Genomic DNA, 21,501 nt, shown 5'->3' with positions numbered 1-21,501 from the left:
TATGTGGAAATTGGCAGGAATAGAGTTGCTACAAGGAAAGATGGGATGACCTAGGGTTGTTTATGCTAGAGTAGAGATGGCTGAGAGGAAATTTACCTGAAGTATATAAAATTATCACAGGTCTACATAAAATAGGAAGGACCTATTCTCCAGACCAAAATTGTGGGACAGATTTCAAGCAAATGGGGAAGGATTGGGGGAGATTAAATTTGAATTTAGAGGTACAGCATGGTAACTGGCCCATGAGCCCACACTGCCCAAATCTACCCATGTGACCAATTAAACTACTAACCTCATATGTCAATGGTTCTCACCCTTTTTCTTTCCAATCACATCCAACTTTAAGTAATCCCTATAACGTAGGTGCTCTGCGATTAGTAAGGGAATACTTAAGGTGGAAAGAAAAAGTTTGAAAACCACTGTTTTAATCATACCTATTTGGCTCGTTATGTGCACGGTTTCATAACTCCTAAGGAAATGGGCCAATGACAATTTTTCTCAAGCAAAATATTTCAGTAACAATTCCCACCCACATACCACCTTATCCCATCCTTTACTAATGACAGAGGACATGGCATAGGGAATATTTAAAGTGGTATGTGAGTGGAAAGAGAAAGGTTGAGAACCACTTGCATACATCTTTGGAATGTGGGAGGACACCAGAGGACCCACAGGAAACACACACAGAAAAATGAGACAAATGTACAAACCTTGTACAGCCAGTGCCGGCTTCGAACCTGCGTCTCTTATGCCATAATGAGGGTAACAGATGCCTACGTCCCAGAAGGTGGTTGGTATTTACTACCCACTGACTGAAAATGTGATAAAGGCAGAAACCATCATCCGAGGATGTGCACTTTTGATCGTTGGAACAATGGCTCAGGTACTGTCTGGTTAGATTTGATCAAGTACAGTCATGATGTACTGAATGGTCTACTTGTGTTGTTAACTTTATATGATTCACTGGTACACTCTATGTTGTTTTGAGTTCCTGACAGACACAGGGGAAAATCTGCCAGGCTGTTGGCAAGGTAGTACTGCTTATAAAATCGTGTGCAAGGCATGCATGTCATTCATTTTATTGTTATTGAAATTTTACTGAATCCAATTTAGTGTTCAATACAATAGAACATCTGAACTGATTCTAAAGATATAGAACCTTAAGGGAGAAATTTGCTTTTGATCTCTGCTACTGAATGTGTTTAGTTATGGCCGCCAGTTGCGCTTATTTCCTGCACTTTCACATACAAAGAAGCAGCCACCAGCTGCTTTGCACCTTTAGTGACAACAAGCAAAGGCAGATAATGCTGCTCAAATTTCATGCAATTGTCTGCAACCAATAAAGCCAAGCAGGTTGAAATTGGGCAATCCAAGTAAATGGCAAACATTGGACTCCTTGCTTTCCAAATGCAGCAGCTATTCTATTGGGGAACCATTGGATTGATGATTGAATGATTTGTCCATCTGACGCTTCAATCTCACACAGAACATCTTCAGAGTTTTTAAAATCTTTGCATAACCTGCTTGATTTTCATCAGATTTATATCAGCAACAAAGTTGTGTATATTTCTGACCTGATGAGTCTTTTTCATTGCAGGAGTGTTTTTGGTTTTACTTCAATGCAATATAATCATGAAATGATCTGAGACATTCACATTGGAATTGTCAACTCTGATTCTGAAGCTTTAGTTTCTCTTTTAGATTTTTTTTGTTCAGATATTTACACAAATATATGAGTATGTTCATGGTATGAAACAGGAAAGTATGCAGATGCTGTGATTCGTGCACTACATGAAAGTATTGGAGAAACTCAGCAGGTCACACAGCATTTGTGGGAAATAAAGTGTTACCAGTGTTTTGGGCTTGAGCCCCTCTTATCAATGTATAAGCAAAAAGCAAGCAGGTGTCTGATTGAAAAAATGGGGAGGGAGAAGACGAAGGGGCAGACCATATCATGTAGGAGTAAAAATAGTCTATTCAGCCCATCGAGTCAGCCCTACAGTTCAATCATTATCTGATCCATTGTCCCACTCACCCCCACTCCCCAATCTCCCCATAGCTTTGGATGCCCTGGCTAATCAAGAACCTATCAATCTCTGCCTTAAATTCACACAATGATTTTGCCTCCACAACTGCCTGTGGCAACAAATTCCACAGATTCATAGCCTTATGCTAAAGAAATTTCTCTGCATCTGTGTTCTATGTGGATGCCCGTCAATCATGAAATTGTGCTCTCTTGTGCTAGGCTCTCCCACCATGGGAAACAATCTTTCTACACATCTTTCAACATTTGAAATGTTTCAATGAGATTCCACCTCATTCTTCTAAATACCAACAAATACAGGCCATGTTCCTCATATGAGAACTCTTTAATTCCCACGATCATCCTTGTGAACCTCTGAACTCTCTATAACGTCAGCAAATCCTTTCTTAAATAAGGAGCTCAAAACTGCACATAATACTCCAAGTGTTGCCATCAGTGCCTTAAAAGGCCATTCCACTTAAAATGAATGCCAGTATTGTATTTGCCTTCTTCACCACCGGCTCAACCTGCAACTTTATCTTCAGTGCACGAGGGTCTGGTATTTTTATATTTCTTCCCATTTTTAAAATAATCTGCTCATTAATTTCTTCTACCAAATTGCATGACCATACGCTTTCCAGCATTATATTTAATTTGCCACTTGTCTTCCCATTCTTCTAATGTGTCAAAGCTCTCGCTTCTCCACCTATTTAGCATCCGCAAACTTGGCCACAAAGCCAGTTATTCCATAATCTCAATCATTAATATGTAACATAAAAAGAAGCAGCCCCAACACTGATTGGTATGGAACAACACTAGAAACTAGCAACCAACCAGAATAGGATCCTTATATTTTGACTCTCTGCTTCCTGCCATCAGCTCTCTTCTACTCAAGCAAGTATGATTCCTGTTATACCATGGGCTCTTATTTTGTTAGGTAGCCTCGTGCACCAGGTGAAGTTATAGTTCTTTATTTGTTTACATGTGTACATTCTGTACAGTTTATTTTTGCACAACCAATAAGTGGTCATTCTGCCTCACCCGTAGGTTAAAGAATTTTAGGGTTATAGGTGATGTCCTGTATGTACTCAAATCTGGAGAAGTACAGGCTAACAGGTAAAGACTGGACCTTTTTTAAAATCAATAATTAAGAGAACAAGAGATCAAAATTACATTTGGTGATATTGGCAGGGAATGCCAAATACATTCCTTTGTGTATGTCAAGAATGTAATTCAAATATGTTAAGCATTCATCCTAAATTGTACTTTCTTTTCATAATTTAGTGTTGTTTATTTCCTTCATTATTAGATGAGGCTGTTTTAATCTTTATTCTTTTATTTTATTTTGGATCTAATTCTTCCAATGGACACTTGAGGAATATTGCAATTGTTAGAGAGGTTCCATTTTTACAATTTTTTTAAACAATTTTTAATCCAGAAGGGCGGCACGGTTAGCGCCACTCTGTTATAGTAGCAGCGACTGAGACCTGGGTTCGAATCCCATGCTGTCTGTAAGGAGTTTGTATGTTCTCCCTGTGTCGGCGTGTGTTTTTACTGGGGTCTCCAGTTTCCTCCCACCGTTCAAAATGTCCCGGGGGTGTAGATTAACTGGGTGTAATTGGGTGGCATGGACTCACAGGCCGGAAGGGCTTTGTTACCATACTGTATGTCTAAATTTTTTTTAAAAATGACCAGCAATAATCTGAACATATTTTTATTTAATTATCTTGATTTCTATTGTAGTTTTACCAGAATGCCTTCTAATATGTGAGGTTAGTTGGTATCTGACAGCATCACTTTCATAATGCACTTTTTATGCACCATTTATATGATGTTACTATACAGTAGTCATTTTAATCAAGTGTAGAAATCCATTGCCATCTCAGATTCTGTTACAATTTTACCTTTTCCAACCTGTCAACTGCTTGTTTTAAGACTGGCATATAAAAGACAGTGTAATTTACTTTAGTATTCTGTGCATGCTCTCGAAACACATCTCCTCATCTACACCAGCTTCTGTTTAGGCAGTATAGTGATGTAGGCAAATTCTCTGGAGACACAAAAAATACCTGCTTTGCTTGTGATGGAGGAGTCCAAAGCCATCAGTATTGCATGTTTTAATAGTTTTCAGGTCTTTAGAGTTCAGCAGATGACCAAGTTCATAAATCTGAATAATTCACCAACTGAGAGAAAGCGCAAGGCAGATCATCAAGATGGGCACTTCCCTTAAAAAAAATACTTCGAGATAATGGAAGTAAATTAATATCCAGCTGCATCTTCAGCATTAAAGCTTACACAAGGAAGTGCTCTACTTAAGCTAATTTAGCAAGTTGAAAAGGAACCTGGCAGTCATGGAATGGAATCAAAAATTGAAACAGTAATTAAACTGGGGACATTCAAAAAGGGAAGGTTGAAGCACAGGCGCATTTCAGTGTTGAAGAAGTGAAACCTGGAGCTTATTGGATATAATGGAAATGATATTTCCATGAAACCAAAAAGAAAGCCTTTAAAACAATTGTTTTGGTCATAAAGTACTGGAAAAATCAAGCCGATTGATAAAACTATTGAGAAATTCTAAAATGGAATAATAATACAGAAAGGAGATTATAAAGTTTGATTTGCAGCTGACACAAAAAGGACTTTGCTAAACACCCAAACATTGAATGATTTATCACAGGATTATTCATAACCAAAAAATATTTTTGAGTAGTGTGATTGAACAACTACATCATAAATAGAAACAGCCAGGTTGTATGACTGTTCAAGCCTGCCCTGCTCTTTGAGATGATTTAACTTCATCATCCTTCCAGTCTTTAACACCACCTCACGAATCAACAAAAAAAATCTTCTTGTCTACATCCGTCCCTTTCTCTTCTCTCCTGATCCCCTTTCCTTCTGCTCTCAGTCCATATCTCAACCCCCCCCCCCCATTTCAACTTGAGTATGTCTCTCCCTGCGTTCCATCATAGATCAACCCTAACTTACTCTCTCCTCAGCTCCTTCTGAATCTAATTAACTCTTTGATTTCTCATTCCCACTTCAACCGAAGACTTTCATTCCTCTTGTGTAAAGCCATGGGAGAACATTTGATAATAACTGCATGTTTTTATTGACTTCATACAAGGGTTTACAATTTAAACTAAAGGTATCTTAGATTGAATTGGATACTCAATAATCCAAGTAGGAAATACAATGCATCTTGGTTTAAAAAAATCTGAAATAAAATGACTGTTATACATGACAAAGACACATATGGAAGAAAAGACCAGATTATGCAAAAAACAATTTACGGATTGTTCAGTCTAAAGGATTCTGGTGAATGGCAATAGTGGTCAAGGTTGGAAGGGGAATAGGTCAGCATCACGTGATCTCAGAATTCATTGAGTGGAGTTCATTAGAGCAACAGTGCTGAGACTCTTGGATGAGAATGGTATTTCCTTCAGAATCGAGCTGATGGGTACAGAGAGCTGCAACTCAAAATGAACGGGGTAAATGTACTGAGGAGGGAAGGAAATTTGGAGTTTGGAGGAGAATATATCAGTGGATAAGGTGACATCTAGGAGCTGTTGATGTTCCATGCCATCTGAATGGAAGAAAATTTGATGAAGTTCCTTTTGAGAAGGTATAGTTGTGGTGATGCCCCCTCAACATAACCTGTCGATATAAAGTAAAGCAGGCAACAAGCCAAGCACTTGGCCAATAACGGATGCAGCCACAGCAGGAATCTGTGTTCCCAAACTCTCTTTAAATGTACAAATATTCTGAGAGGCTTTATATTAGAATTTAGAAAGTTTAATTTTGAAAACATCAGCTAATCCCATTGCGGAATTTTTATTGTTGCATAAAACTAGTTATTTTTTAGATAGCATTAATTATTCTGATCTCGAGATAGGGCAAGAAATGAAACAGGAGCATAACACAGTAAAACACAAATCTCAACCCAGTAGCTAAAGCAGAGAGGCCGATTAACAAGTAAACTATCACATCCCACACCTCAAGTTGCAGGATTGAGGACACTATTTAAAATCCACATTGTCAGTGGTGACACAACACATTTGGCAACGTGCGCAGTACAAATTCTCAATTCTCATCCAAGTCTGATTTGCCAAATAAGGAGAATGGTGTGGTGAGGATTTGCCTAAATTGCAAATGCAAACAACCCAGGAAACAACTATAAAACACTGGTCACAGAATAATGTAATTATTTCTTGAAAATTATGTTGTCTACCAGGGAAATAAAATGGCTAAAACAAAGACAATGAAGGTAACATCTGGAGCCTCCAAACATGTTAATAGTCAAATAATGTGTCAAATCATGTGTGAATCTCCTAAGTACCATGCATTTTGCACTCTGCTCTAATTTAATTTGCATGTAATTAGTTAAATTGCTGAAGTAAAATAAAAAAGTAGAGAGAGAAAAAAAAATCAAAGTTCTAACTATCACAGATTTTTTTTTTGTTGAACTTATTTTCCTTCTTTCCCCGAGTTCTTGGATTATCACGAGGAAGTTTCATCATTTACATTCTTTTCCAAAATTTTCTTCCATACAACATTAAATGATTTTTGGCATTACTTACTAAAACCAATAAGCAACATATGCTGAGACAATGAACTTTTCTGGTGCACTAAAACATTTGCTTCATGTACCTTGAGTGCCAAAATGGGTCCCCAAAAGCATTATGAAATTGGTAGTAAACAAGTGTGTGACAACATTAACATGGTCTTTAACTGAAGGGTTGCATTAAGTTGTGCGCTGCACTGTGCACAAATCTCAGCAGGATCACTTCTGATTTATTGCAGTTGCATCTGTTCTATGGCTCAGCAGACAGAGAAGGGTAATGTCCCTTAAAGGCATACTCACCATGATAGCCAGGCAGTTGCAATGCACATTAGAGTTGCCATCCAGGAGACAGAAGCTGGAAAATGAACAGTGCACATGTGCAAACAAAGGCATGCAAAACCCAGGCTTATTTCATATTCCTACCCCAAAGTTGTGCATCTGGGCAGGAGGGGAATCATCTTGGGTGATCCATCTCAGCAAGCTGGAGAAGAACGTCCACTGCTTATTAACAGAGACGCCCATGGAATAACTTGATTAATTGTTCAGAAGAGCACTATCTGCCAGTTTGAGTCCTAGCTGAGGCATGGTCGGCACCAAGGGGGCATTACGAGGTGCTGTGCCCACATACGCTCAATGCAGCATGGCCCCTCCCTTGTGAAGTGCTGTGCCCCCATTACATTCGTGGCCATCGCTTAACGTCAGACCCACGCCACTACCATACATCAAGCATCACTGGCATCCAGCTCGAAGCACGCCTGTGACTCTCAATGCAATAAAAGCAGTGCTTTCGGCTGCTATGTCAGAGGGATGGGGGGTGGGGGGGTTATGTCCACTTGGCAGGTAGGCCACCACCAGCACCCCTCCTCCACTAACCGAGTGGTCAGTCTGTGCCCTACCTGAACAGGTGGGCCACCATCAGCTCCCCCTCCTCCCGTTGAGTGTTTACGACTGTTGGACTGTAACCCATCCTAATGCTCTTCTTTAACACTTGACCTGAGGGCTTTGATAGTTCTGTAGGTGGTGAGTGTGTTAACTACCTCGTTATTGAGCTGGCTGGCTCTATTAATGGTGTTTAATCACAAATTGTGATGCAAAAGTTCCTTCTGTTTATTGTGATCAGCGATGCGGAGGAATTCTATGGGATTTGTTGTCACAGGCGGTTGTGGAGGCCAGGTCATTGAGTGTATTTAAGGTAGATATTGATAGGCTCTCGGTTAAGCGTTGCTAAGGTTATGGGGAGAAGGCTGGACAGTGGGGCTGCAACATGTTATTGGGCTGAACCAAGATTCTTAATGACAAAGATCAGGTCAAGTTTCAAAAGAAAATACAAGCTGGAGTAAGGCCAAGTTCAGATTGACTGTGGTTCTGTCGGATGTAGACTGGGTTTTAATTTTTTTCTGAGACACTCTAATATCTACCTTACAACTAAAGACTCCAAAACAGCTTAGTTACCACCCTGGTGACATATCGAAACATTAGCTCTCTCAGAGGTTCAATGCACACTGATCCCCAAGTGAGGTCAAGGCAGTAGGTTTTGTGACCCGAATATGATCTGTGTTGACTGGAGTAGAAACTCATCCTTTTTCACATTCACTGTACATGCAATGTGGCTACAAAGACACGTTTTAATCTGCTTTCAAAATTATTTTCCTTTTACTTACATTGGAACAGTAGAATTGGACATGCATTACTATATAGGTACCCGTATAAATTAGTACTCTACTGACTTCGTTCTCTGTTGCTGTGTTTTAAGAGGAGCCTCACATACCTGTTTTTTTCTTTCATGTCATACCAGACAACGCTGGGGTGTATAAGCAAGCAGCGGACAATTAATTGACTTGGTTGTGATTCTGTTGACTACAGGCTACAGCATATGATTTTGCAACTGGCATGCAGAACTAACTGCAGTCTTCAGGTGCTGAGGGGGAAATGAATCAAGTGCTAAAACTTGTATGCCGATGCATAATATGAGGGGACAAAGCCTTTTGTAATTTCAAAGCTATCTCCATCACCATCCCGTCACACTGCACTGCTTTCCTTCAAGGAGGCACGTCAAGAGAGCCCGCAACATGTGGGTTGTTAAATTGCATGCAGCAGAACTCTATTTTACAACATTGTGTAATGAAGGCTTTTTTCCCCCAAAGTGCAATGTTCTTGAAATTGACCTTAGTGATGCACCATCAATAATCACAAAGAGTTGTGAAACTATCAGGCTTTTTTAAATAAAGACTGGAACAACTGTTTATGTCATTCAATGATCGAAGCAAAGTGAAAGAGGGAACATTGCAAGGGGCTATGGGTAGGATTGGTCTTGGGAGGCATGTCCAGCCAGCAGCAGCCAATCATGGCACATCAGTGGTTTACCACCATTCACCCCTCCTTTTTAAGGAGTCCTGTGGGGTGAGAGAAAAAAAAAGAAACAATTAATCATATATATATTTTGCAGGTTAGGTCTATCAGAGCGTCTCCTCTGCTGCAGCGAGCGACGTGGCAATGGTTGGGGCGCTGCCGCAGCATCCTGAGCAGCTTGTGAGGTTGGCCTACTAACAGTAAAAGCACACAATACTGGAAAGACTCAGCAGGTCAAGCATTGTCCTTTATGTAGCAAAGGCAGAGATACATAACTGATGTTTTGTGCTTGAGCCCTTCATCAAAGTTGCCCTGTGAACAGTTTGCTGAGGGGCGGGGACAGATGGGGTGGTGGGAGACTTTGGAGCTGGTACATCGTTAGTGACAACTATGGTCAGGGGTAAGGGATGGTCAGCTGTAGGTTCAGCGACCTTTAAAGTTGAAGCGGGAGGGGGTGTCTGTTAAAAGTCAGTGGTGGTCAGGGAAGCCCCCGATGGAGCATGGTCCTGGATAGAGACTGTGTCTTTGCACCCGTCAGGGAAGGCAATGAAGGCATGCTGGGGATTAGCATGGAGAAACCAGACCATCTCGACCAATAGGTCAGTCTTAGATTGCCTGATGTGCTTCCAGAGCAGTAGCGGTCCTGGGGAGGTGAGCCAGGCAGGTAGTGTAGTCCATGACGCAGACTTCCTCGGGAAAGCAAACATCCGTTCATGAGGCGTGGTGTTGGTGGCCATATATAAAAGTAACTGGAGTGTGTCTGGGAGGACTTCTTGCCATTGGGAGATGGGGACACCCTATGACCTGTGTCAGGAGGATGCTCTTCCAGACCGTGGCATTCTCCCTTTCCACATGGTTGTAGCTGGAGGCAATGGCCCTGGCCAGCAGGTACTGCTGCAGTTCATCACTCATGAATGATGTCCCCTGGTTGCTACGGATGAAGCCACAGTACCCAAAGAGCATGAAGATATTATGGGGGGGCCTTTATAACTGCAGCCGTGATCATGTCCGGGGAGGGGATGGCAGAGGGTAAACGGGAGTATTCGTTGATGATTGTAAGGAAATAGACATTCCGGTTGGAGGAGGGGTCCCTTGAAATCATTGCTGAGGTTCTCGAAGCCTTGATACAGTAAGCCTTGTCTGGCTGCTAGAATTGAGGTTTGCATTTGGTGCAGTCTTGGTGGTTTTTAGTCATTTTCCTGACTTCCTCAATGGAGTTTGTGTAGATTCCGAGATTTAATAAAGTAGAAAAACCTCATTACTCTGGGGTGGCAAAGGTTATTGTGGAGAGACTGCAATCTATCCATTTGAACACTAGCTCTGGTTCCTCGGGTTAGACTGTCCAGGGGCTCATAAACTTTGCTGGGAAAATGTTTGATTCTCCACCTGAGGATCTTATCATTCTTGAATTTTGCCCCTTTGCTTATTATTAAACATGAATGCTACACCCTCTGTGAGGAGGGAGAACCGTTTCCCAGCAAGATGGTGCCTCCAGTGGCATACAGCTTCCATGATGACCTGGGCCTCCTTCTCAATGGAGGAGTGGCAAATTTCAGAGCCTTGAAGGAGGCATGAGAAAAAGGTAATGAGCCCTCCTGCTTGATTGAGTGTGGCATTCAGGGCAAAGTCAGATGCTCTTTACGTGGAATGGTGTGGATTTGTCAATGGCATGCATGATGGTCTTGGCAATGCCTTCTTTTATACTGTGGAATGCAGCTTGGGCCTCTGCCGGCAGGGGAAATGTGGTGACTTTGACCAATTGGCGAATCTTGTCAACGTAGTTAGGGATCCATTGACTGTAGTATGAGCAGAAGCCAAGATATTTCTTCAATGCTTTGAGGGTTTGTGGGAGGGGTAGCTCCATCAGCAGACACATGCGGTCAGGTTGGGGTCAATGATGCCATTCTCATGCTGTCCATACACACACTTGACCTTGTTATAAGTAAGGTTCATGCAATTTTCTGCCCAGAGGAACTTATGGAGGTTCACATCACGATCCTGCAGGTCATGGCCACAGATGGTTACATTATCTAGGTTTAGGAAAGTGGCTTGCAGATTGTAGCGGTGCACCATGCAGTCCATGTCCCGCACGGAGACCCGCTTTGAGACACCGAAAGGGACCTGGAGGAAGTGGTAGAGATGGCCATCCACCTTGAATGCTGTATACTGGTGGTATTGTGGGCAGATTGGGAGCTGGTGATATGCCAACTTCAGGTCAATCGTGGATAATACCCAATATTGTGCAATCTGGATGACCATATCGGATATGCATGGAAGGGGTAATTATCGATCTGTGTGTCGAGCGTGTCGAAAGAATCAAAGACTTGTTGATCCAAACCAAGGCTTTTATTAACTAGAAGACTGGAGCATATCACATGTAGGTCTACCAGTCCAGAATGACCTGGTCTGGCTAGGAACAATTCTTTAAGACCTGCCACTAGGTGTGGCTACACTCTCAGCCAATCACAGTCATCCTACGCTACAATTTGTACATATACTCATTGGTGATAGAATCTGTACTATCACACTCCAAATACCAGTTGATGGTCTGGCTGTAGTCTATGACCATCCTATTATTTTCCCTATTCTTTAACATGGCCACCTGAGCCTTCCAAGGGCTATAGCTGACCTCAAGGATGCCCTCACTTAATAAGCGCTCTACCTCTGACTTAATGAACACCTGTCAGCCGCTCAGTACCGTCTACCGGGTGGCCATCAGATTGCAAATGGGGGTGAGATTGGCGAACAGCTGAGGTGGTCGACTTTGAGGGTCAAGAGGCCACATGTCACCTGCAGGGGGCTGTCTGTGAACTGTTTGTTGCAAACAGTGGGGGAAGGGTCCATTGAATTGCAGAGTGACTTTCTGAAGATGGCACTGGAAATCGAGCCCCAATAGCAAGGGGGAACAGAGTTGTGGCATGATGAGCAGTCTGAAACACTTGTACACTACACCTGCAACAGTCAAGGTCACTATGGTGGACCCATGGGTGGCAGCCATGTATGATTTGGATGCGAGCGATATCCTGTGTTTGGCAGGCCGTATTTTAAGGGACAGTCTTTTAGTGGTATCGGGGTGGATAAAACTTTCTGTACTCCTGCTATCGAATAAACAGTTGATAATGTGCCCATTTACCTGGAGGTCCATCATGGACCTGGTGAGTTCATGCAGTGTGGTTCAGGGTGATGGAGGCCCGTCTGGATTAATTATCTGAGGCTGATGGGTGCTCACGCACCCAAGATGGTTGCACTTGGTCCCAAGATGGCTGGCCTCGACCCCTCGTGGTGTCGTATGGCTTGGAAGATGGCATTTGACACACAGTCCAAATTGGTGGGCCCTATGACTCGTGCGTGGCGTCGCCAATACGCAAGGAAGAAGGTGCCACACAAACTGGCCGGAATGGTGACTGTCCACATGCAGTGCTGCTTGATTTCACAGATGGTTTGGACGGGCAAACTTTGGTGTAATGCCCCTATTTGGCATCTGGAGCACACTGCATCCTTGGCAGCGCAGCGTTTCCTCGAGTGCTTACCCAACCCACAGAAGTAGCAATTGGGAGATCACTCGCAACGGCAGCTGAGGTCAGATCACTAGAGTAATGGGTCGGTGTAGGGGACCAATCACTCACGGGGTAGGAAGGTGCCTGGTCCCAGGATAGCAGCACCTGCGGCGTTCAGTGGCTGAGTTCATCACCAAGCCTTGGAAAGAATAACATAATTAATGTTTTAGGTTTAAGTTTTCTTTTGTCAAAATGGTTTACTTGTGTAGACCTTTGAGAAGAGCCAAGTTTTTTTTTAAATGAAGTCAACTGAACTTTCAGGTCCCCTTTTGTTGAGACACCAGTGCATGTTTTCAACCTGGACTGATTTTTCTTTTTGGTCAAACTAGTCTGTGAAGAATAATGTTTTGATTTTTGTTATGCTACCTTCCTTCTGCCATGGGGATTGGAATTGATTATTTCCCCCATAAAAACAAACCAGAATGTGCTGTTACTTGCAGCTGTTTGATGAAGTGTAGTCATTGATAACCACAGTTCAGCAGCGTTATCCACTATATCAAGCGAGAACTGCGCCATCATACATCAGGTTGGAAATTTGCCACAAGACTCTTGCATCCTGGTTGTTCCATGCAAAAAATGTAATTTGTTGCAAATATTTATGGTGATTGACTGGGACAATTTGGTTCATTTTTGCTGAACGTCTTTCTACCACATCATGACACATTCGTAACTTATCCCCAAGGTTTATTTCTCTTGTGATTCACGATAGCTGAAAAACAAAGGTTTTGCAAGAACTTGCTTTGATAAGTGCAACATACATTTCCAGAAGTTAATCCTAATATACAATTGTTTGTAATAATTAATTTTGTTTCTTCAGGGATTTTCACTGTTTTTACTTCTTGCTAAGATTTTGTGCATTTTCTTTTACTGGGCAAGAAATTTTTGAATGGAGCAAAATTGATTTTGCATTAAGTGACAGAAATTTTGAAAACCGAATGACTGAACATAATTGGGTTCAATACATCCAGAACTGCTCTTTCAGATTTTCTGTCTGTATTCTTTTTGTGATGAAGTTCATTCACAGAGGGTACCAAGCTTATGCAGGGCAAATATATTGGTTTAGAGTCATTAATACAAATGTTTTTCTCGTCTCTAAGAAAATTAGACATTGAAATCATTTTTTGTTGATCAGAAGGTTTGGCCTGCTTTTGCATATAATTGACTTCTGCCAGTACGTCTCAAATAACTCCTTCTTTCAGCCAGGTTCATGTATCATGTTGACAATTGCCCATCTGCACCTCTTGTGTCAAATCATTTGCTGATGTCCTAAGGCACTCTGGACCATGTAGGGATCTCTTTGACCTTGCTTCGTCTTCACACCAAAATCCTTCAACATATATTTGACCAATCTCTTTGATCCTTCTCACTAACTGAATTTTTTTTAACCTTCCCAGGTACCTACAATTATTACTCTAGAGTCTACGTAAAATGATAGATTTGTGAGATATATTACTGATAGGCAATTTGGAATTTCCGAGTTCAGATGTGCATAAGAACTTGCTTATATTTATAAGGATAATTGCCAACGTTTTGCTATGAAATTATAAAGTCTGCTGAGGGAAACCATAAGAACAATGCAGTTTCACAATGAAAATTCAAGTTTTAAATTCACAAGATAACTCTGAAACTAAAAGGCCTTAATTTTTGCAAAAGTATGTTGTTTCAATCATTTAGTATGTTTTGCTTTTTTTTTATCAAAGTATTATGCTTTTTGCAATCTACTTGGTTGCTAACATCATCCTTAATGCATTTGAAAATTCCTTCATTGAGGCACTTAGATATTTCATTTGTGGAATAGGGTTCCATTAAAATATTTTTTCCTGCAACTCTCAGAGGGTGCTTGTGGCTTCATGTCACTTTCTTACCATTTTTCACTTTACTGGAGTTGTAACTTTTCATTTCAATGATAAGTGCATTTAAAAATGTCAGGGTTCCATGAAAATCGGATAAGTCTACACTTAATGACGGTACAAGACTTTTCCATTATATGCACTGTATTTGACATCGCACAACTTTTACACTTGTGGCTCATGACAGGAGATTGATTTGATGGCTTGGAAAAAATGGTTATAAAATCTAAAAGGAAAACCAGGTCTTTACTAAATAAATAGTTATTATGTAGTTCACGGACAAGTTGCTCTTGTGTCTTGGTGTGAGCTTGCAGGCGCCTCAGATGTGGCCCCCACATCTCCATCGGGCACACAAAACTCAAAACGGTCAACCAGTTTACCTCTCTCGGCTGTACCATTTCATCAGATGCAAGGATTGACAACGAGATAGACAACAGACTCGCCAAGGCAAATAGCGCCTTTGGAAGACTACACAAAAGAGTCTGGAAAAACAACCAACTGAAAAACCTCACAAAGATTAGCGTATACAGAGCCGTTGTCATACCCTCACTCTTGTTCGGCTCCGAATCATGGGTTCTCTACCGGCATCACCTACGGCTCCTAGAACGCTTCCACCAGCGTTTTCTCCACTCCATCCTCAACATTCATTGGAGCGACTTTATCTCCAACATCGAAGTACTCGAGATGGCAGAGGCCGACAGCATCGAATCCACGCTGCTGAAGATCAAACTGCGCTGGGTAGGTCACATCTCCAGAATGGAGGACCATCGCCTTCCCAAGATCATGTTCTATGGCGAGCTTTCCACTGGCCACCGAGACAAAGGTGCACCAAAGAAGAGGTACAAGGACTGCCTAAAGAAAGCTCTGGGTGCCTGCCACATTGACCACCGCCAGTGGGCTGATCTCACCTCAAACCGCGCATCTTGGCGCCTCACAGTTCGGCGGGCAGCAACCTCCTTTGAAGAAGTCCGCAGAGCCCACCTCACTGACAAAAGACAAAGGAGGAAAAACCCAACATCCAACCCCAACCAACCAATTTTCCCTTGCAACCGCTGCAACCGTGTCTGCAAGTCCCGCATCGGACTTGTCAGCCACAAATGAGCCTGCAGCTGACGTGGACATTAGCCCTCCATAAATCTTCGTCCGCGAAGCCAAGCCAAAGAAAGAGTTATTATGTGTAAGTTTTTTTTTGTACATGTTATCATGAGTATGGCAGAATAGAATTCATCTTTGATTATTTTGTCTCTATTATTAAAAATATATATATTTTTTTAATTCTATATTGCACAAATGCTTTCCTGCAATCTAATTGCTGAATTACAAAAGAAAACAATTTTGATCAATCTTGCATTGCTAATCTATTCTCTCCACCAGCTATGTGATAAAGCAAGGATCAACAACTTGGCCTTCCTTGACAAGAATATATTTCATTACATTTCAAATTTTCAGCTGCATTCAACACCTCAGTTATAAGTTTTGGAAGAGTGATGCTTTGATGTTTGGGTTTTCCTTTTTAAAAAAAATATCCACTAATCACATTTCAACCTGGCAGGATCTAGATCACACATGTTAAACCCAGGCCCGCGGGCCAAATTTGGCCCATGATATAATTATATTTGGCCCGCAAGATCATATCAAGTATGTATTGGAGCTGGCCCGCTGGCCGCTGCTCCAGTATAGCGCATGCAGAGCTAATACTACAAATCCCAGAACGCTTTGCAAATGCGTTGGCGCCGGCCCGTCAGCCCGCTAATCGCCCCACCTCCTCTCTTTACTTTCCTGAGCATCTGCGACCTGTCGCCTAACTCACGTGTAATAAACCCCTTACGAAAAATGGCGAAACGAAAGACAGAAAACAGGACCTTTCAAGACAGGTGGGAGGCAAACTCTGACCCCAGAGTTTGATGAACTTGCATCTAAGAAGAGATGCCAGGTATCTGGTTTAGACCCAGGTGCATCAGAGTAAATCACAGTGTAGCAAGCTAAGCTTGGATTCATATTTTCTTTGGTTAACTTTGGACGGTTCATAGTTGAAAGATTGGATTTTCATTGAAGCAAGTTGTGTTTTTTTGACTTGTTGGCTTGTGAAAAAAAATACATTGAAAAGGAGCTTAAAGGCTATAGAGAAATATTATTTATTGAATATTTTATTTCTCATTTGTTAATGCTTCTTCTGGAAAGAGTTTAACCAAAACTATTATTAAACATTTATTTTAATAAGAAAAAGTTTAACATTACATATGTTGAAAGAAGAGAAAACATACAGATGTTGTTGAAAATTTTCAATAAATATTTAGTTTGGCCCACGACTTAGTCCATGTTTTTAATTTTGGCCCTCTGTGAATTTGAGTTGGACACCCCTGATCTAGATCATTGTACAAAGAAATGGTCGTTGAAGCTTATTCCAGTTAACTGTGAGGTGATGCATTTTGGGAGATTGGATGCAAGAGGAAATTAGACAGTAAGATATAAAGTACAACTGCTTGCACTGTACTCATTTAGTTCGAGCATTGAGTAAAAAAGTTATGTTTGGTATGGCCACAACTATAGTGAATGTAAACAGTTTTGGTCACCACCCTGTAGAAAGGATGTGGGGTTTTGGAGAGGGTGCAGAAATGGTTCACTAGAATGTTACCCAGAGTGGATTTTGTTCACTACTGAAAGAGGTTGAATAAACTTGTATTGTTGTCTCTTGAACATTGGATACGGAGAGTTGCTGTTGATTGAAACGTATAAAATTACGTATAAAAGAGGCATAGATCAGGGAAGTAGTCAGAATTGTGTTCTCAGAATGGAAATGCCAAATGCTAGAGGACATTTGGTTCAACTAAGAGAGGGGAAAGCTTAAAGGAGACATGGGAAGCAAATTTTTTTTCACAGAGAGTTATAGGTACCGGAATGTACTACTGTGAGAGGAAGCAGTGTAGATGCTGTAGCAACTTTTAGGAGACATTTGGATAGACATGTACAGGCAGGGGATAGAGAGGCATGGATCACGGTCAGATCGTTGGAATTAATTATATTGCCATTATGGTCAGTGCAGATACACAGGGCTGAATGGCACATCAATATTATTTGCATCTTGTCATGGTTGAGAATCATGTATGAGTCTTTGATCCCAAGAGTGAAACCATTTGGACATAGGGCCACCCATGGCGGTAAGGTCGAGGGTGATGGTCCCTGACAAAGAACAATCCAACCAAGTCCTCAACGGTGGACGAATTTACTCTGAACGGCTGTGAAGGTGGGTGAAGGCTGCAACAAGTGCATCAGCTCCCATCGTCGTGGTTTTCGTGCCATTGGAATTAGTTGTCCAATTTGTTAAGTATCGTGTGCTTCCTGGAGTGCAAGATCGGGTGCACGTTGAACAAATACACGCCCAGGCATCTTCACTCTGTGGATCAACAGAATGAAGGCTGTCATCCTTGACCACAAGGGATAGCCACGATTATTCCACTGCTCACTGAAATTCATCCAACATCAAACTTTTTTAAGCACAGAGGAATATTCGTCTACCATAATTGTCTGCGATCAAAGTGTTCACAAGTTAATGAGCAAATGGAAAAATATATATATTATTGGTTTTCCTAATACATTGAAGTCTCCTGGGATCTGTAAACGAGGACCATGATGACAGCAATCTGAAGTTCCAGAACAGCAAGGGAAGCTTCCAATATGGCATCAAGAGAGCAGATGGGAACTGCTGTGCTGCTCTAGATATTGTGTCAGATTGGTCCATGTGTGTCTGGATGTAAATGGTCACTACTCTGAAATAGCCAAAAATGAGCAAACTTTGCAATTGCTGGATCGTGCTGGTGCTGAACTCTTCTTTTTAAACCCTTAATTTTGAATGTAGTCTCTTTGACAGGCCTGCTAATGTTCCAGAGATTTGTAGTTTTGACTGATCAATTTTTAATGGGTTGCCATACTGACAATCTGATCAAAGTCCCCTGTGGCAAAGCCCTTGGCAGGTTAGCACTGCCTCTTACCTGGCAACAAGCTGCCTGTGTTCACCTGCTCAGCAGCTGTATATCTTGCATTTTGTTAAATAACGTGCAGTCAGAATCCGAACAGATGCTTGTGAGAGGGAAATCAGTGTCGGTGGTGAGACGTCTTTATCAGTGCCTATCCAAATTGTACCTCTGGAGAATCTGGAATAAAAATGCGCAAAGTTAGGCTGATGCCATGGTGAAGCAGATGGGGTCGGCATGTTTAAACCATCTGCAGTGCATAAATCATAAGAAATTGCCATGGAGGCCGAGGGAGTAAAAGGCAAGAGCCAATTGTGAATCAGAATTTATTATCACGAGCAAGTCACAAAGTTTGTTGTTCTGCGGCAGCATCACAGTGTAAACTTTCATATAAACCACCTTACTAAAATAAAACCAGTGAACGTAAAGTCAAAGTAAGACAGTTACTTTGGCCTATTGATCATTCCGGAATCTGATGGCAGAGGGGAAGAACCTGTCCTTCTACCTCTGAGTGCTTGTCTTCAGGCTCCTGCACCTCTCTCCCAATGGTAGCAGGGTGAAGGGGGCATGACCTGGGTGATGGAGATCCTTGAGGATAGTGGCTGCTTTCTTCAGACACCGCCTCTTGTCGATGTCCTCGATGGAGTGAGGTCTGGTGCCCGCGATGTCGCAGGCTGAGTTAACAACCCCTCTGGAGTTTTTTCTGGTCTTGAGCATTGGCACCTTCGCACCAGACGTCGAATCACCTTTATTTATCGTTCGTACCATGCTCGTACGGTAAAGACAAGATAGTGTTTCTCTAGGACCATGGAACGTATTTATCTAATAATAAGTTAGAATGGAAGTTAAACACATTAAAATATTAAGACATATCAGTAAAGTTCCACAGTACACTATCCACATATGTTCTGGGAATTCAAGAGCATGATAGGTTGGAGGTAAAAACTGTTGCCCAATCTGGACGTAAGCACCCGAGTGCTTCAGTACCTCCTATCAGATGGCAGAAGGGAGAGCAGTTTACATGAGGGGTGTGAGGAGTCCTTAACAATGTTTATTGCCTTTCCCCTGCATTGAGTGTTGTGGATGTCCTTCATGATAGGAAGAGAGCTCCCAATGATCTTTTCCGCTCACTTCACTATCCTCTTGCGGTCCGAGGTGGTAAAGCTTCCAAACCAGGCAGTGATGTAGTTGCCCAGGATGCTCTCAATACATCCTCTGTAGAATGTAGTGAGGATGGAGGGTGGGAGAAGAACTTTCTTCAGCCTGCACAGGAAGTAGAGGCGCTGCTGGGCTTTCTTGGCTATGGAGCTGGTGTTAAGGGGCCAGGTGAGATTCTGCACCATACAATTGAAGGAACTTGATTCTCTTGACAATCTCAATGGTCACTGAGGTGTGGTTTCCCCTGGGCCCTCCTGAAGTCAACAACCTTCTCTTTTGCTTTATTAACGTTCAGATACAGGTTGTTGGCTCTGCACCAGTCCGTTAGCGACTGCACCTCGTCTCTGTCTGCTGACTTCTTATTCTTGCAAATAAGGCCCACCACGGTCATGTGGTCAGCAAACTTGAAGATGTGGTTCGAGCTGTGTTTAGTTGCACAGTCAGGCGTCAGTAGAGTGAACAGCAGTGGATGAAGTACGCAACCCTGGGGGCCCCCCCATGCAATGTGATGCAACCACCCAGAATGCTCTCCATGGTACACCTGTCGAAATTTTTGAGAGTCTTGAGTGACACACCGAATCTCCTCAAACACCTCACAAAGTATAGCCACTGGTGGGCCTTCTTCATGATTGCATCAACTTGGAGGCTCCAGGACAGATCCTCGGAGATGTTGACACCCAGGAATTTTAAGTTCTTGATCCTCTCCACTACTGCACCTTTGATGTGGACTGGATTGTGTTTCCCTGAATTTCCTCCTGAAATCTTCAATTATCTCCCCTTGGTTTTGTTGAGTCCAAGGTTGCTGTCGTGAGACTACTGAATTAAAATGATCTACCTCCATTCTGTATACTTCCTCATTGCTATTTATGATTCTGATTGTGTGTGACAATACCATATTCATTAGTTGCCTAGAGACAATTGTCAGCAGAAATAACTCTCCAGTGATGGCCATCCCCTCTCTGTGGATAAGAATATACAAGTGTCCCCATATGAGTAACATCTGCTCCCCATTCCACTCCTATCCTGCAAACGAGTGGTGAATGTGTCAGTGAAGATCAAGCAGAAGGTTTGGGTATTGTGGCTGCCATGTTGAACAGTTAGCAACGTATGTAAGATGTGATACTTCTTGTTAATTTATTTGATTTTAGTGACAGTGGAGTCTTTTAAGCAAAGCAGAAAGCTATTCACCCTACTGAGCCAATATCAACTAGGAGAACAATACCATCTGTCCTATTCCCCTGCCCTTTCCCTGTGGGTCTGATAATTATTAAGTGCCTGTCTCTTTTAAAGTCACTAATTGAATCTGTTTCCACCTTCCCTTTAGCAGTACCTTCCAAATTGTAAGTAGTCTCTGAGTGAAAATGATTTTCTTTACAACCTGCTTGTCCCTTGTCTGTAATTGGGACAGCTTTCTTCTAATTATCTGAACTAAGTCAGTCTTTTGTACTTGTGTGAAATTTCACATGTTATCTGCTGCGTGGGAATGTTCAACTTCTCCAGTTTTATCTTGTTCCTGACACCCACAGAAATCTTTTCTGCACCCTCTTGGACCTTTACATCCTTCTTAAAGTTTGGTGTCCAGAGGTGATGCAACCAAACCAATGTATTCAGCTTCTAGTTCACGTTCAAGTTTATTATCATCCAATTGCTCAAGTACAACCTGATGAAACTGCATTCTCCAGTCTTCGAAGCAAAGCATGCAGACACACAACCAGATATAACACGTATACAGACAAACAAGAAAAAGACAAATATACATATAAATAAATAAATAGAGAATGTTTCGTGAATATTGCATAGAGTTTCATATGGTTGGTGTGACCAGTTCCTTTGATCATTCAGCCTTCTCATTGCCCACGAGAGGAAGCTGTTTCTCAGCCTGGTGGCACTGGATGTGATACTCCTGTATCTCTTTCCCGATGGGAGTAGTTGAAATATGCTGTGTGTGGGGTGGTAGGGCTCTTTGATGATTTTGTGTGTCCTTTTTGGACACCAATCCCGGTAAATCACATTGATGGAGGGGAGGCTGACC

The 21,501-nt window shown here is 42.0% G+C and overlaps 1 protein-coding gene across 25 annotated transcripts in view; it reads left to right on the top strand.

Moving 5' to 3' along the window:
• Positions 1 to 21,501, top strand: part of ptprt (protein tyrosine phosphatase receptor type T) — a 1,055,968-nt gene that overhangs the window by 192,966 nt on the left and 841,501 nt on the right. For 3 of the 25 annotated variants that reach the window (XM_069884027.1, XM_069884024.1, XM_069884020.1), the window contains exon 1: positions 20,407 to 20,574. The exons of the other annotated variants lie outside the window; for them this stretch is intronic. The gene's annotated coding sequence lies outside the window, so the exon portion shown is untranslated. Of the gene's footprint in view, positions 1 to 20,406; positions 20,575 to 21,501 lie in introns of those variants that run through there. 25 annotated transcript variants of the gene reach the window in all.

Source organism: Narcine bancroftii, chromosome 6, assembly GCF_036971445.1.
Source record: "Narcine bancroftii isolate sNarBan1 chromosome 6, sNarBan1.hap1, whole genome shotgun sequence".
Lineage (NCBI taxonomy): Eukaryota > Metazoa > Chordata > Chondrichthyes > Torpediniformes > Narcinidae > Narcine > Narcine bancroftii.
The sequence above is the reverse complement of the archived record's forward strand: the minus strand, read 5'-3'. Positions and strand labels throughout refer to the sequence as shown.